Source organism: Neoarius graeffei, chromosome 17, assembly GCF_027579695.1.
Source record: "Neoarius graeffei isolate fNeoGra1 chromosome 17, fNeoGra1.pri, whole genome shotgun sequence".
In the NCBI taxonomy this organism is placed as follows: Eukaryota; Metazoa; Chordata; class Actinopteri; order Siluriformes; family Ariidae; genus Neoarius; species Neoarius graeffei.
The window spans coordinates 5,349,359-5,367,553 of NC_083585.1; the positions used below are offsets into that span (position 1 = coordinate 5,349,359).

The 18,195-nt window shown below is 39.8% G+C and overlaps 1 protein-coding gene and 1 non-coding gene across 2 annotated transcripts in view; both read left to right on the top strand.

Annotated features, from left to right (window-relative positions):
- The window catches only part of LOC132901310 (zinc finger protein 850-like), an 808,362-nt gene that overhangs the window by 225,809 nt on the left and 564,358 nt on the right, over nt 1-18,195 (top strand). The gene's annotated exons all lie outside the window — the stretch shown is intronic.
- trnae-uuc (transfer RNA glutamic acid (anticodon UUC)) lies at nt 7,230-7,301 on the top strand. Its single transcript has one exon. It is a non-coding gene; the product is annotated as a tRNA-Glu (tRNA).

Genomic DNA, 18,195 nt, shown 5'->3' on the forward strand with positions numbered 1-18,195 from the left:
TGATCGAAGACCCGAAGCATCTCTTCAGAAAACAGCTGGAAATCAAAGCACTCAGGTCCCTGTCTTTGCCAGATAGCAGTAGCCCAGGCTCGCGCCTTACCAGCTAATAAGGTGATCACAAAGGCAATCTTGCGGCGATCCGTAGTGTAGGTGGTAGGCTGAAGCTCAAAGGTGAGTTGACACTGGGTAAGGAACTCTCGGCACTCACTGTGCTTGCCGTCATACCTCTGTGGTGCAGGAAGGCTGGGTTCGCGAGGTGAAGAAGGCAGCATTGCAGGAGGCACTGGAGCAGGAGTGGGAGCTGGATCAGGAGCAGGAACTGGATCAGGAGCAGGAGATGCAGGCAGAGATGTCAGCTGTGCCAGGGTTTTCCCAATTTGCTGAAGCAGTTCCTCGTGGCGAGCGAGGGCCCCACGTTGGCTGGTGAGCGTACGTCCATGAGCGTCCATGGTCGCTCCGAAGCGTGTCAAAGCTGCCATAATTCCCTGAAGGTTGGCCGGGTAGACAGTTGAAGCAGCCTCTGCTGAGTCGGTCATGACGGAGTCTTTCTGTTAGGGTTTTGCTGGGATTCGAACCTGGTTCGTTGGTGTGATAATCCAGCAAACCCCCACTAGGCCACCAGGGGGATGACTCAAATGCAGAGGCGTGAGGCGGAAGTAGAAAAAGAATCAAAAGGTTTATTTAAACTATATACACTATATACAGGGCAAAACAAAAGACAAAAAAAAACCAAAGAGTATAATCCAAAAGAAAAGCAAAGTGCAAAAATACAAAAGCTAAGAAGATCAAAAAACACAGTACAAAGGAAACTGGAGATAAACATAACAGCACAAAGACTCCGTGACAAGAGGACTGAACTCAGGGGTATAAATAGACAAACTAATTAAGGACACAGGTGAAGATAATTAGGCAATTAACACAAACTCAAAACACAGGAACAGTGGCGGCCTCTAGAGGCCAAAATGAACACGACATGAAAAGGAAATAACAGCGGCCTCTAGAGGCCAAAACAGTCCTAGTCCTAACAACGGCTAGTGAACAGCGCACGTTTGACTCCGCTTTGGAATCAGTTTTAGAAGAATTAGACTTGGAGTTTTCGTTGAAACATGAGCAGGAAGAGGCTCTCCGCTAATTCCTTTTCAAGAAGGACGTTTTCGCTGTTTTGCCGACCGGCTATGGCAAAAGTCTGATCTACCAGCTGGCTCCGCTCGTAGCCAAAAGGATGGGGCTAGTTTGTGCAGTACGAAGAATTACACTGTGTGCACAATTATTAGGCAAGTGAGTACTCTGACCCTACCATTATTTCTATGCATGTTTTCCAACCGCAAGCTAGATACACTTGAATGCTAATTGGATTTAAGCATTCTCAGGTGGTATTTATTTGTGTAATGAGGGAGGGTGTGACCTAAAGTAATTAATACCCTATATTAAGGTGTGCATAATTATTAGGCAGCTTCTTTATCTCAGGCAAAATGGGCCAAAAAAGAGATTTAACAGACACTGAAAAGACAAAAATTGTAAAATGCCTATCAGAGGGATGCAGCACTCTTGAAATAGCTAAGCTATAGAAATGTGAGCACAGAACAATCAAACGTTTTGTTGCAAATAGTCAACAGGGTCGCAAAAAATGTGTGGAGAAGAAAAGACACAAATTAACCGCAAAAGACTTGAGAAGGATTAAACATGAAGCTACCAGGAACCCATTATCCTTCAGTGCCACAATATTCTAGAACAGCAACCGACCTGGAGTGTCCAGAAGGACAAGGTGTTCGGTGCTCAGAGACATGGCCAAGGTAAGGAAGGCTGAAACACGACCACCACTAAACAAGACTCACAAGTTGAAATGTCAAGATTGGGCCAAGAAATATCTGAAGACAGATTTTCCAAAGGTTTTATGGACGGATGAAATGAGAGTGACTCTGGATAGACCAGATGGATGGGCCCATAGCTGGATAACTAATGGACACAGGGCACTTTGACTCAGACACCAGCAAGGTGGTGGAGGGGTAATGGCATGGGCTGCTATTATTAAGGATGAGCTAGTTTGACCATGTCAGGTTGAAGATGGACTTAACATCAACTCCCAAACCTACTGCCAGTTTCTAAAAGATACATTCTTCAAGCAGTGGTATGGGAAGAAGTCTGCATCATTCAAGAAGGCCATGATTGTTATGCAGAACAATGCACCATCACATGCACCCAAGTACTCCACTGCTTGGCGAGCCCACAAAGGCCTTAAAGATGACAAAGTAATGACATGGCCCCCTTCCTCACCTGACTTAAACCCTATTGAGTACTTGTGGCCCCTTCTTAAGCATGAGATTTACAGCGAGGGAAGACAATAAACCACTCTGAATAGCATTTGGGAGGCTGTGGTTGCTCCTGCACAAAAAGTTGATCGTCAACAAATCAAAAAACTAACAGACTGGATGGAAGGCTCATGGTAGTTATTGAAAAGAAGGGTGGCTATATTGGTCACTGAATATTTTTGAAATGCTAGAAGTGTTTATTTGTTAATTCTGAGTTGTTTATTTGTTACACTGAAAATTAAAATAAACAAGTGAGATGGGAAACTTTAAGCTTTTCATTTAGTTGCATAATAATTCTGCACACTAAATGTTGCCTAATAATTCTGCACACTTATATATTCCCCTGAGAAGGCCTAAACTCCCCTTTCCTTTGTTAATCATTCTGGTTTTAGGTTTATTAACAATTTGGATTGACTGAGAGCACTGTATTTGTTCAACGATAAAATTAATCATCAGGAATACAACTTGCCTAATAATTGTGCACACAGTGTAATAAACAGCTTTGAAACATTACTTTTTGATTGTTTCTTATTTTCCCGTTATTTTAAATTTAAGGGAAATTATTTCACCAAACACCACTAAATAAAAATAAAAACTCTCAAAAACAGTTTAAGCAAACCCTTGAAAAAAAATAAGTGTATGTTAAGTATGTGGTACAGACTCCAAACTTGTGGTCATTATCTCCAAACTTCTTAATATCTAGAACCTGTTTATTAATTAATACGCATTTTGAAAAATTATTTATTTCAAGGTCTCCCCCACTGCTTTCTGTCGCTCTGACTACATCACAGTCACTGTTGCGCTGATTGCTCAGAGCATTGGCCTATACGCACAGAGACAGTTTGAAAGACAGCGGGTTGTTCCACCCCCACCCTTCGGAAATGTCTACGAGCGAGGCCAGACTAAATATTCACATTTAGTCTGGCTTGCCAGGCTACAGAAACTGATGAAATGGCAGCACCCAGTTTGAAACACCTGAAGACGTGTTAACAGGGTATTTTCTGCCATCTTAAAGCCAAACAAAATCCACAAAGAAACTGCTTTAAATTAAAATAACTTTAATAATCACAGCTTTAATAAGAGACAAACCAGCTAGTTAGTAGCATCAGCACATTGCTAAGCTAACGCTAGCTGGCTAAGATACGGACTGGTTCGTATTTCCTTACAGAGCTTTGTGACTCTCAAACTCACCGTTCACAAACAGCTCAGATACTTGTAAAAACACTTTACAATAAAGCATTTCCACTCAATTACACTGCCCGAGTCACAGCATTGCACACGTGCCTGAAAAGAAAACAGAAGACTCCAAAACGCTCCGATGTGCCACTTCACCAAAAGAGTTATTTGAGAGAGTTGACTCTTTCACACATGACACACCGCCCGAGTCCACACTGGCATTATTAATTACAGCCTCAGTTACATGCTGTTTCAGTCTCTGGGGGTTATAATTTTCATTAAGGAAATCTTAATTTCCTGCTCTTCAACTTGAGGAAAACCACATGAAGAACAAAGCACTGAACTAAGAGAGATAAGTGGAGGACGGAAGAGAGCTTTGGAATTTTCCCACAATACACCGGAGGAGGAAATAAAAACAACAAAAAAAGTCCAAATTTCAAATTAGTTTTTGCAGAAAATATCATTAGGATACATGTTTTAGCCTATAAACCTGTTTAAAAAGGGTTTTTTAAATCTTCCCTAAAGGTGAATTCTTTCCGAACTCGGTACTATAAATAAACCTCGTTTCACTTCAGTTCCTGGGTGCTTGTTTGGGGTAGCATCAAGGGGCTCCCCCACACCCAGCAGAGCCGCGCCACACCAAGCACCCGGGTAAGCAAAAAACCAATGGCCTGACAGGTTCCCTTTCAGTTAATAAATCTGTGTTTTCTTCTCTTAATGGCCTGACAGGTTCTCTTTCATTTAATAAATCTGTGTTTTCTTCTCTTAAAGTGCCATTCCATCATTGGATGTATTCTTTGGCATAAAATACAATATATTTTGACAACATATATAAATGGTATCACTAGATAGAGAAATCTTTTAGCTTCAAAATGATATATCAAACATAATTTTTTGACAACGACAAGTATATTAATTTTGCGACCAAAGTCACCTACCCTTTTAATTTCCGCGCGTGATGTCATCGGCAGGTTCCCCTTCTTGTGTACCACGTGACGTGTGACGTGGCACATATTATCAGCAATGGCGGATAGAACGCGATAAAAATAATACCAATAAATCTAGCTAACTGAAAGATTAACTCAAAATTTTTCGCAATTTTTTTGGCCCCCATATACGAGGAGAAATGACTCTCTCACTTTGGGGGTTTCCCGGTCTAAAAATAGACCGACACGTGGTACACAAGAAGGGGAACCTGCCGATGACATCACGTTTCACTACCGCGTGGAAATTAAAAGGGTAGGTGACTTTGGTCGCAAAATTAATATACTTGTTGTCAAAAAATTATGTTTGATATATCATTTTGAAGCTAAAAGATTTCTCTGTCTAGTCATGTTGTCATAAAATATATTGTATTTTATGCCAAAGAATACATCCAATGGTGGAATGGCACTTTAATGATACTGGAGTTTAAATTATAGCTTGGAGAAGCAAATTAGAGGCCAAAAGGTCACCAGTTTGATTCCGTGCACCAGCTAGAAAATGTGTGCCTTTTGATAACAAGAGGATTTTCATTATTATCTGTAGCTACATTGTCAAATAACATTCCACAACTTTCAGAGATGCATAACAATGACCATAAATCCAGCTAAGGCATACATAGACACTTGACATTTCGAGACAAGGACAGAAATCAAAACTTGCTCTAACTGGAGGAATCGACCCAGACCAAGTGGATAAAGCTGCCTTCTGCAGTGACTACGCACGCCTGCCATCCATTTCATATCCTGCCATCATCAACTATTTTGTAATTACTCAGAGTAACTACACACTTGATGATCCCAAGGCTTACAAATCTCTTGAGTGGTACAGTTATTTTGGATGTGCTTGGGTACGAGATCTTCAAGGGCATATTCTGGACCAATTTCATTTTTTTTATATGAAAGTATGTCCCTTTACACACTCATCCAGAAGGGTAATTTTGCACAAGGCCATCTTTCTACAGCAGAAAAAAAATAAAATAACAAAACTAGTCTGGAAAAATCCCAAGGGAGTCTGGAGCCAGATTCGTGACGTCACCTGCGGAAGCGCCAGCATAAGCTTGCACAGTTTCAGTGCACAGCCTGTGTAGACCAAGTGCTCCCATTTCTCTCTCAGTGTCTGGTCTTTTGGAAAACGATGAGTACTAATCCCATCAAGATTGGTGTTGCTACACCCTTCTACAATAACCATTTTAATAATTATGCTATAACATTGATAGACTGGTACCAAAATCCAGAATTGTGACATCCAAAGGCATTTTTGAGACAAAGTCGGCAAACAGTCTTATTTTGTCAATTTGGGTGTGCCGAATTCAAATCTGCAATATGCCGAGCTCTATCTGACCTCTGTTGACCTCTACAGGTCATTGAACTTTGGGCCTGTAAACGTCTCAGCTGAACCCAGTTTCTCAGCTTTCTAAGGAATGAAATGTACTAAAATGATTAATGAAGTTAGCAAATGGCCTTGTTTGTTAAATGTTTGGGTGCTGAATTCATTTTTTATTTGTAAAACGACATATGACCTCTGATAACCTCAAGGTCATTAAACTTGGCCTATAGGCCTACGCATTTAACGGCATTTTTAAACTGACTTTACTCCCCCAAAAAGAATATCACCAGGTCATTTTCTCATAAACAAACCAGCACTGATGTAGGATTCAGAGGGAGGCGTCCTGCAGATGACGTCACGAAAATCAATGTTTCCTGGAAAATCCAAATGCCAAGTTTTTTCAGAGGCGGACCAATTCGCCTCAAATGGCTTGATTTCAACTGATTTTTTCTGGTATTGCACAAGGTAAAAAAATTGCAGAGAATGCAGAATGTTACAGATATTTGACCAAAGTTTAATATAAAATAGGAGAATTACATTGATCTTGCTCCTGAATTTACCCATGATATGCACTTTCAGCATCTGATAGAAAGTCGTGTGCTGATGGCAGCCAAGCAATGTATAATATATTGCTACCTACGCAGGCCTAACTATTATGTACATGCGCTGAATGTCTGATCATGTAGATGGGATTAATTGAGGTTGGTCTATATTTTATATAAGTTGTAAAATGTTGAGAAAAAAATAAATTATGATTTCGATATATAGAATCTATATTATTAGACCAGTGTTTTGGATTTTTATCACTGGACCCCTCTTATCATTATTAAATCTAGGCCTGGCAATGCCTGTCATGGAAACGTGCATGTCTCAAAAAGAGCCAAAGGTTATTAGGTTGGAATGCAATGTTTTCCTTTCTCCAAGCATAACGTTTCTCATTTAAACCAAAAAGTTCTATTTTGGTCTCATCCGTCCACAAAACATTTTTCCAATAGCCTTCTGGCTTGTCCACGTGATTTTAGCAAACTGCAGATGAGCAGCAATGTTCTTTTTGAGAACGGTGGCTTTCTCCTTGCAACCCTGTCATGCACACCATTGTTGTGAACATTAGCCAATGTGAGAGAGGCCTTCAGTTGCTTAGAAGTTACCCTGGGGTCCTTTGTGACCTCGCTGACTATTACACACTTTGCTCTTGGAATGATCTTTTTTGGTCGACCACTCCTGGGGAGAGTAGCAATGGTCTTGAATTTCCTTCACTTGTACACAGTCTGTCTGACTGTAGATTGATGGAGTCCAAACGATTTAGAGATGGTTTTGTAATCTTTTCTAGCCTGACTAAATAAAATAAAAATTGACAGCTACTTTTCTGGAAAATGCCTGAGTTCTCACCAATGGCCGAAGCACTTCAAAGGTGGCCTTTACACACCAAGGCTGTCCCATATGGGCTAGTGGTCAGGATTCCTGGTTTTCACCCAGGTGGCCTGGGTTCAACTCCCAGTATGGGAATGTTTCTTTGTTGTGTCACTCTAGTTGCAAGTCACATGACCTTGAGTGAAATCTTCATTCTATAGGCTCTTGCTTTCATGAGTCCTTTTGGTGTCATGATGGGACAATAAGTCTGATGACAGTGCAGAAGATTCCAGGATTCACTCCTGGCTTACTCAGATTAGCTCTCTCTTACCCCATCTAAGGTCCTGGGCCTGGCTGTTTGTTAACTCCAACAATGCACAAAGGCTGTACTCTGAATCTGACCACAGCAGCCGGTGTTCAGCATTACAGCTATTTTTTAACACTGTGGGCTCAAACCTGTACAGAGGGAAAGGGTAAACATCCGGGTTTTCACTACACCAGGCCAAATGGGTGCCAGTGCATCCAGCTGTTCTTCCAACATCTGATGTAGGGGCAGCTGCCATGCCCGTAACCATAGTAACCCTTTCACAGTACAGTTTGAACACACCAATCTCTGTACTCGACACCATGTTCTATCTCTGCCCATTCTTCTGACTCCCCGTAATGGTATTGGACAGAGACGATACCAGATACCAAATACAGTGACATCATGACTGCTTTAAACCAGCGGTGGCACCGAAATTCTGTCTCTCTGGCGGTGGATTTCCTCTCTGGTGGTGGATTCCACACTTGAAAGAGAGAAGCCATGCATTGGCGGTACAGAAGGACAGAGAACAAAGAACCAGCTATTGATACCGGACTTTAGCCAAAGTTCAATGTATTTGACCTTTGCAGAGTTGTAATAATAATTGAACCGGTTAGTTACTGCAGCCCACGCAGTGTTTCAAAGAGAAAAGGCAACTGGATTCCTTTTCCCTTTTTCAACATCGATGAATTATAAACAAGATTCCTTCTAGATCATTGGACGACCAAAGGGACACCGAGGATCTTCAGCTGACAAACTGTAAGGAACAAAACCATCTTCTTCCTGGATCTGCGTCCCGCACTATCTTCGGAGAAGGCACACTTCAACCACTAACAGGAGCGATCAACCAAGTGATGCTGGCATCTGGGCAAAATTTGTTAGTTTTTACTTGTAGTTAGTTAATGTGAATACTGTTCTTTATTTGAATTCATTTATGATTTAAATGTACACATTTTGATTCACATGAAAGTCAGTCTTAGACTGCGTGTTGTTTGATTTACTTTGGTTACTATCTGTATTTAGTTAGATTGTGCATGCGTTCTCTCTCTCTCTTTTTAACTCCTTCCATCGTACTTCACTCCTCAACATTGGAATTTGAGTAGAATTTGGGTTTAAGGCCTAGCCGAGACTAATTTGAACTACAGATTCCTTTGTTCAATTTTGCACACCCTTTCGGTGCTGACCATCCCCCTTTTGGGCGCAGCTGCATTCCATTCGCATTCCACACACACACACTCTCACACACACACACACACACACACACACACACACACACACACACACACACACACGTGGTTTCTCTATCACATTTTTAACATCCACTCGCCCCTACACTGTAAACTTGTATATAGTGTCATGCTCCACCCCGGACTTCCACTCCGGAGGTTACTTATCTCCCAGGTCAGCGCTAATCCGGCTCCAGAACAGGAATTCCATCTTGCCTGCATTTCACTTCCTGGTTTTCCTGCTGTGTATATAAACACCATTCTCAGACAGGGACTTCACCGGCACTAAGGGAATGCTGGGAGTATGGTCAACCCGTATGCAGTTTTGGGTGGGATGGTAATCAGCAGGCAGATCAATTGGGGATCAGTGACATTCCTCTTTGCGAAACAATTACAAGGTCAATCATTCCCCCTTGGTTATTTTATTTCCCTATTGTAAATTTGAAAACTAAGGAGATTGCAAAATCCAGAGGTTTTTACCAGAATGTACAGCAGTATTTAGAAGTAATGTATGATGACACAACACAGATATATACAGATGTTTCTAAAGACGAAACTGGTAAGACAGGAGCAGCAGTATTCATCCCCAGCTACAATATAAGTATTGGGAAAAGGACGTCAGATCACTTGTCAATTTTTTCAGCGGAAATGATGGCTATTATACTGTCCCTGCAGTGGGTGGAGGAGGTGAAGCCTAGTAAAGCAGTTATTTTCTCAGATTCTATGTCTTCTTTAAATAGTATCCACAGTGGAAAATTTACATGCCGACAAGATCTCTTAGATGAAGTTAACCATCTCGTATTTAAGATAAATCAACATAAAATTTTTATTCAGTTCACATGGGTTCCAGCTCATAAGGGGGTTGAGGGTAATGAGAAAGTGGATAAAATGGCCAAAGAGGCCATCAAGGCAAATGAGGTTGAGTTAGAAGTCCCATTAAGCAAGGCAGAAATTAAAGTAATAATTAAAGACAACATCAACAAAATGTGGCAGGAGAGATGGAATACAGAGGAGAAAGGAAGGCATCTATATAATTTACAAAAGGAGGTGGTGTTTAGAAGGGGTGGTGAACTGAAACGACAGGAGGAGGTTTGGTTGACAAGGCTGAGGATAGGACACACAAGTCTAAATAGTGGGTTGTATACAATAGGGAAACATCATTCTGGGGCCTGTGCATACTGTGGAGAAGTAGAAAAGGTTGAGCATGTTCTTATACACTGTACACAGTATTCCAGTGAAAGAGAGAAGATGGGGAGAACATTAAGAAAACCTGTAACTATAGATAACTTATTAAGTCAGCCATTCACACAATCAGCAGTAACAGCTCTAACACAGTATTTAAAGGACACTCAACTAGCAAATAGACCCCTTCGCATGTTTGTAAACAAACTGACCATTGCCAGGATGTGCGCGCAGCCTGGACTCAGAAACAATGGCGCTGCCCATAGACCGGCATTATGAGCTGTCAGATTATGCAAAACTATTGTCATTACAAGATCGAGAATGCTACATAAATAAGTTAACTCTAACAAGTGGACATCGCCTACCGGATCCGTATTTAATTAAAGAGTGGACGGACGATGTTAGTAAGTTCCCTGGTATACAATGGCCAGATATATACTCATACCTTATTGACAAGACTTCAGTGTACACCCACGAAAAACTTCGTGCCTACAAGTCTTTAGACGCATATGATTATGTTATGTGCAGGCATGTACAACTTGATTAACAATGGGACATTCATATTCATTTTGTTTTAATCAAATTATGCCAGTGATGTGATGGCAATGTGGCTTTAGCTACAACAGCAAATACCAACACTAAACAGCAATTTGCAGGAGGTAATGGCATGAAAGGAATGATAGTGTAAAGAGTGCAGCTAAGAGAAATCAGAGCTGCGTAAAAAGCGAGAGGCAGAGACCAGAAATGAAACTGAACGGGGCGGGAGCTAGGTTAGAGCAGTCAACGTAAGTTGGCATTTAGAGTGAGGGCACACAATTTTACCTTTCCATCCTTGCTTTAAAATTGTGATTTTCGGCATACACAAATAATGATGGCACAAAATCTGGACTGCTTGCGTCAAGCGAGACCTCTCCTACAAACAAAATTGCATGCAAAGCTAAGTTAACATGCTAACAATATTCATTACATTGTGTAACTATGACCCAGCTAATCAGACAAACGTTACCAAAGTATTTTGCTACATCAATAAACGAAGACTAGAAAGAATAAAAAAGAAAGATTTAATAAATAGCCTGATCTTACCTGTGATGAAGTGGACGCTGCAAACCCGTGCATTTTTGATAATGCTTTCATCCCAGTCTACACGTTTGATGGCTTGTAGCCATAGACGTCGGCGATTTTTTTGGAATGGGTGAGATCCTGCTGGAATTCTGTACATTTTAACCCCATCACTGCTACGATTCTGACACACGACAACACAACAACTAGGCATCGCTGAGTCTTTTTTGAGTCCAGGCTGCGCATGCAATTTCCTCTTACGTATGAATGGCGTTTACTGCGAAGGGGTCTATAGAATTTAGGTTTTTTTGTTATAATCAGTCTGCAATGACTTGTTTATTTGTTTATCCTCGTGAAGGGTTTCACGGGAAGATGTGTTTATCCTCATGAATGGTTTCATGGGAAGATTTGTTTATCCTCATGGGAAGATTAGTTTATCCTCATGAATGGTTTCATGGGAAGATTTGTTTATCCTCATGGGAAGATTTGTTTATCCTCGTGAAGGGTTTCACGGGAAGATTTGTTTATCCTCATGAATGGTTTCATGGGACGATTTGTTTGTCCTCGTGACTGGTCGTCACGGGAAGAATTGGTTTATCCTCATGGAGAATACCACGGGAAGAATTAGTGCATGCACGTCTGTATGAGTTAACACAGAATAATTAATCTCGAGACTGTCCTTTCGTGTCACCAATGGGAGGGGAAATTGTGTTAAGGTACCCAGACCCCGAGAAAAACCCACGGGATTGGATGAATCGCTGTGGTTTAGCATTCTACACAAATTCTAGACAATTTGGCCGGAGTTTCTCTAAGCTCCGGTGAGGTGGGACGAGGGCTGATAGGGCATGCCTGCCCTCTGAGCACCAATACACGTCAAGAAGAGCAAGGATTAACTCAAGCATACATCTCTTAATATTGTTAATATTCTACTCCATTCTATTTTACTATTTCAGCTAGAAGGCTAGAATTCTTCTGTGACCTTGTGTCTCACTGTGTACTGAACTGTTGTGATGACACATTGCTCGAGACATTATATTGATATCTTTTTGAACATTCTGTCAGGAACATCTTGCCCTTTGCTATCTCTGACCTAAGGAATGGCCTTTGATATCTGTCTGCACATTGTTATCATAAGAACATCTTATTATTGTATATCATCGCCAAGGTTTCACTCACACACATACATTTGAACATTCATTAGAACAGTGATATAATTAAGACGTGACCTGCTCAAGGTCTGACTACAGGCTCAGTTTTGATTTATCCTCATGCAGGCATTTGCAACGATTAATATCCCTTGAGATCACACCTCAGCCCGGTAGATGGCGGTAATACACATCGATTGTTAACTGCCAATAAATCGACAGAAGAAGAAGAAGGGACTTCGCCAGAACATCTCGTCAGTTTTTTCTTGCTGTTTCTGTGCCCTTTATGCTTTCATGGTTTTTTTTGCCCTCTAGCTTGCTTGTTTCTTATCATGGTTTTTGTTCTGTTTTGTCTTTTTCATGTTTTTTGTGGGTAACACTTTACGGATTGCTAATAAGGTAGTAATTCTATGGTAATTGTGATGTAATTTCATGGTAATATTGCCTTTGTAACCGCTTATTACAGGTAATTTCCATGTAATTTCCAGTGTAATTACTCGGCAGTTTCTAGGTAATAGCGATGCAAACAGCTTTCATTAAGGTGGTAATTTCTGTGGTAATTTTGATGTAATTTCATGGCAATATTCTTTGTAACTGCTTATATCAAGTAATTTCCATGCAATTTCCAGTGCAATTACTCTGCAGTTTCTAGGTAATAGCCCGTGGCGTGCACAGATAGACATGAGGTGGTGCTCAAGCACCTGCCCCTCTGCCCTCTGTCCAAAAAAGTGCCCTTTTGAATTCTTTTTTACAGTTTACTGAGGCCAGTGTCGACATGATCTTTTAGAAAAGCCGCGGCATTAAAAGCCTGTGTGAAAATAATGTCCCGATGTGTGCCCCCTCTGCACACACACCAGACCTCTGTCTCTCTTGCTCTGTCACGTGAACAAGCGTGCAGTGCATTCAGTGTGAGGTTGCAGCAGCATAGCGTCCTGGAAGCCACGGCCTTGTCGTAGCGCAGACAACACATCGGGCAGTCAGTCAGCTCTTCCCCTGCCCCACCAGCCAGGTAACACATGAATCGAGTGAAAATGTATTGTTTGCCCTCTAAGCCCAAGCTGTAATTATTTTGTCGTGAAGTAGCCCATCGCATACAGAAACAACTGCACATAAGTATTATATTTTTTGCTAGACCATTTTCAGATTTAGGAAAACAAAAATTTCTTTTTCTATTTTGTTCAACTAGAGATTCCTGGCAAAGTCAAAAAGCCTTGATGTAATAAATTAACATTAAGTGGTTGTTTTACACCTTTAAAAACTAAAACAGGTCAGTGGCGACCTGAACACAAGAGGAGGGTTAAATCTCAGACTTTTATAATAAGGTGTTCCACATGCGCAAAAAAGTGCCCTTTTTGCCCCCCAGAGCACTTGCCCCCCAAAATGTCTGTGCACGTCACTGGTAATAGCAATGTAAACAGGTTTCATTTCAAGTATAATAAAATGGTAATTATTTGAAATTAATCTGTAGTTATTGAAATGATGAGTCCAGGATTTACTTGTTGTTTTTGTTTACTTACCTGAAAAACAAGGAGGTAATTTCCAGGAAAATACACAGCATCAGAGCCGTAATATGCATCATCACTTGTTTCCACTCAATTACTTAGTTATTACCAAGAAAGAGACAAATCAAGTCATTGTAGCAGTAAGATGGTAAAAAAAATACATTATTTGCCTGTAACTACACTGGAACAAGTTTAGTAATTTCATGGAAACTACATGGTATCAGAGCTGTAAAATGCACTATTGCCTCTTCCTACTTAATTACCTAGCTGTGTTGATAAACCCATCAATTATCCTTATGACATTTTTAGTGTTGTTTTTGTTTAATTACCTGAAAAAACAAGCAGGTAATTTCCAGGAAAATACACAGCATCAGGGCCGTAAAATGCATTATCACTTATTTCCACTCAATTACTTAGTTATTACACCTCTGATCTGAAATAGTTACCGTGCACTGACATCCAAAACACAAACACATTTTGAGCACAACCTTTATTACTTTATTAATAGTAAGTAATTGAACATTTTAAATTGTGTAGTGTAAACCTACCAAAACATTAATTATAGCCCTATCAATCTAAACCAGTACTTGTGAGAAATACATATGGAACACATCAGGATTTTGCTGGAGTCCAGTAGCAAGCATGGATCACACCACATACTGATAGATTGCTGCAGCTGCATAAAATATATTTGTAACCCATATAACTTTATACACAGCAACACACACACACACACACACACACACGTGTATGCCTGAACACATACGCAACCCTTTTACTCAAATTTCGAAATATAACACCTACACACACACACGCGCACACACACACACAGTTGCCAAATTGTCTTTCAGGAAACCTGTCCAAATTACACAAACAGTCACTCTTGCCAAATGTTTGGTTTTCTACCATGCACTGGTCATTCGACGAGTAAACAAAGAACCACAGAGCGCGCGCAGGAAGCAAGTCGGCACCAGTTCAGTGAAGTTCCGAAAAGGTAAGGAGGAAAACTTTCTACGAAGTACGGCTGTAATGAAGCCACATTTCGAATTCGACTCAATAATTCTGTTTGTATTCTGCCTTAGAACAATTGAAGGATCCGAAACCCATGTAAAATGTCTTGTTAAAAAAACATTTTGTGCTAACAACCGAAAAACAGACAATAAGATGGTAATCAATAATGGTTAGCCAGCCTGTTCAAGTTAGCTATATCAACCTAGCGGACTTAGCTAGCAGTAGCAGCTATGTAAGCATACAGTAAACCAATGTGTTAAAGATACTAGTCACATTTCATACAATTTCAGTATCTTGTCACAGTATATTCATTTAATTGTACAACTAATGAGTAATTGCCCCCCCCCCCCCCCATGTTTTCATTAGCTTCACCGTGTATAACCAAGAAGCTATGTCTACTATTTACAGATTTTGACTTGGTCATTTTATTGAAGGGTATTGTTTTGTGTGTTACTGTATTACAGCCATGGCACCATTACCCTTTTTGCCATCCCCTCTCCCTGGATTAAATCTCATTATTTATTGGATTACTGTCTGTGTGTTCTGCTTCTGGATCCTAATCTCACCACACCTCCATCACCCCTAACATATAGCTTATTACTTCTGATCACCATTAGTGCCTTAGTTATCATCATAATCACTACTGATTCTTATTTGTACATATTGTATCACCATTTATATTGAACTGTTCCTTAGCTGCTATCGTTGTTATATCTGATCAGTATTAGTTCACTAATTCATTCAGCTATTTCAATAAATGGTATCTTTGGAATAAACTGTATGTGTGTGTGTGTGTATATATATATATATATATATATATATATATATATATATATATATATATATATATATGTGTGTGTGTGTGTGTGTGTATATATATATATATATATATATATATATACACACGTGTATATATATCAAGCTATGTTAGTTCAGAGTGCCACAGGGTCATTTTCTCATACACCAATCTGCATATTCCTAAAGGAATGTACTGTCTTGTAAATGCTCAAATGTCAAACAAATGCGCAAATTGTTCAGCAAATCACATCGCAAATGAAAGACAGGATGCGTATGACCATTTCCTTAACAGAATCTGAACGTGGTCATTGATGGAACTCTTGAATTGTTGGTGTTGCATTTATGTCAATTCATCGCTCAAAGCACTATATCAATACAATTAAACAAAAGTGAATTTTTGAAAGAGTTGTTCACTTGTTGCCCAATCTGGGTTTTCCTTGTCGAATAAGGAAGCTGGTTCACCTATCAGAAATTTGAACACTTTCATGAAGAAGCTAACCTGAATGCGAACAGAAATAAAACGAGATTCTTATGCAAACTCTTCCATACTGATTTACAACTTTCTATTTTTATTTTTTTAATACAAGTTCTTACCTGAAATAAAATGCTCGTTACAAACGTGGGTATTTGCACAGGCTTAGATCCTATTGTTGCATTCTTTTTAACCACTCATTTCTTCATTGTTCTTGAAGCATTTGCTTCTCTTTGTTAACATTTTTCTTGATAGCAGGCAGATGGTAAACCTTTTTATCTATTTCTTGATTTGAATGATTTGAACAACAAAAAAAAAAAGCAAAAATGAACCATATTGAAGACAGATCAGGCCTTGCTTGCACAAAAGACTGTGTTTGTTTGTCACCCAGGTGAAATTATCACATGATGCGTCAGGTTGTGCTCAAAGGGTCTATAGGAAATCACAATAAGACGTGTTTTGTTTGGATAATAATAAAGGAGAGGGAAAAAATTCTGGTACAATGAAATTAATGTCTTGCACAATTTGATCAGATCATTAGAGTATTTGGCACAGGCCAGTATAGCTGTATATCCAATATAGCTGTAAACACTTACAGATTGAACACGTTTAATTTAATAGTGACCAACAATAATTTATCATTAAAGATTAGCCATGATTAACAATGAATAAACAATGGTTTGGCTAATGACTAATTAAGGACAACAAGGAGCCAATAAAAAACAACAACTTGTTGATTTGGTAAGTTTAACCCAGCATTGCACTCAGACCTTACTTTATCAGCTCTCTCAAATGCAAAATTTAATACTGAATCTATAAAGTTCTAAATTAGCTGCATTTTTGCCAACACTAACCTCATTCTTACACTCCAAGTTTCATTTACAGGGAAATCTTATTCATTTCACCAGTTGGGCAAAATAAACCAACATGCAAAACATCAAACCCATCTGTCAAAATAAAGCCAGCGCTCTAATGAACACACTCAGCACTGTCTACTCCCAGGCCTTTTCTCTTCTATAAACACAATGCTCAAAATAAATGGTGTGTTAAAGCCTATCATTTTTCAAATCTGTGTTACAGTAAATGAATATACATGTACACTCTCTTTTGACCAAAATATCATAGGTAAACCAAAACTGTACCTCTACAATTACAGCTGAGCATTGCAAAAGATGTTTAGCATTTGCTTTTCTCACCAAACCTAGGAGAAAATAAATAGTGCTGATGTTCAGAATTATTGAGGTAATATGTACAAATGAAGGAGTAAGATTATGTATATGATAAAGTGCATGAGTATTGCACATAGAGGAATATTGTACTAGTATGTTATTGCACTAGTGTTGATATAATAATATACAGCACAGAATATACAGAACCGGTCAAATGCCATGGGCTGTATTGCACAGAAGTATAGCAGCAGTGAGTGATTGGAGGTGTGCTGTTCAGACCTGTGGATTAGTTGGTGGAGGCAGTGAGTGCTGTGAGTTCAGTAGTGTGATAGCTATGGAGTAAAACCTATTCCTCAGCCCGGTTATGCGGGCGTACAGAGTTCTGTAGCGCTTTCCAGGGGGTAAAGAGTCTGTGTCCAGGATGGGTTGAGTCCTTGATAATGTTTTTGGCTCTGCGGGTGCACCGGGAGTGATGGATTTCTTCCAGTGATGGAAGTGGATTGCCTGTGATCCGCTGAGCTGTTTTTATGATGTGCTGCAGGGTCTTCTTATCTTCCAAGGTGCAGCCCAAGTCATTCAGTGCGTGATCAGTGACTCTGTTGTGCACCTGTAGAAGTTCATCAGCAGCTGTTGAGGCAGTTTTGCTTTCCTCAGAGTCCTCAGGAAATGGAGCCTCTGATGACCATTTTTAGCCAGTGCCAAAGTGTTTGGGATCCATGATGGGAGTCAGCAGCCATGCAGAACAACATGCAGCACTGTCTAAAAGACCCATTATTATTTAATTTAGTAATCAATCTTCAGCATTTCTCTGAGCAGCACTGTAAACCCGAATAAGTTGAGTTTACTTAAAAAAATTGAGGAAAGTGGTTGCCTTAAAAAAAATAAGTAATTATTAATGATTGAATTGAGTACCTTAAACTTACAATCTTCTGGTAAGTTTAAGGTACTCAATTCAATCATTAATAATTACTTATTTTTTTTAAGGCAACCACTTTCCTCAATTTTTTTAAGTAAACTCAACTTATTCGGGTTTACAGTGAGGGACAAACTGTCAGTAAAGACACAATATAAAATCTCCTGCATCGAACATCGGTTGACACCACCAGCTAACACCTTGAAGGCAGGGTTCAACTTGCACTGAAAAGAACCCCAGTGCATTTCAGGTCCAATGCATTAATCCCT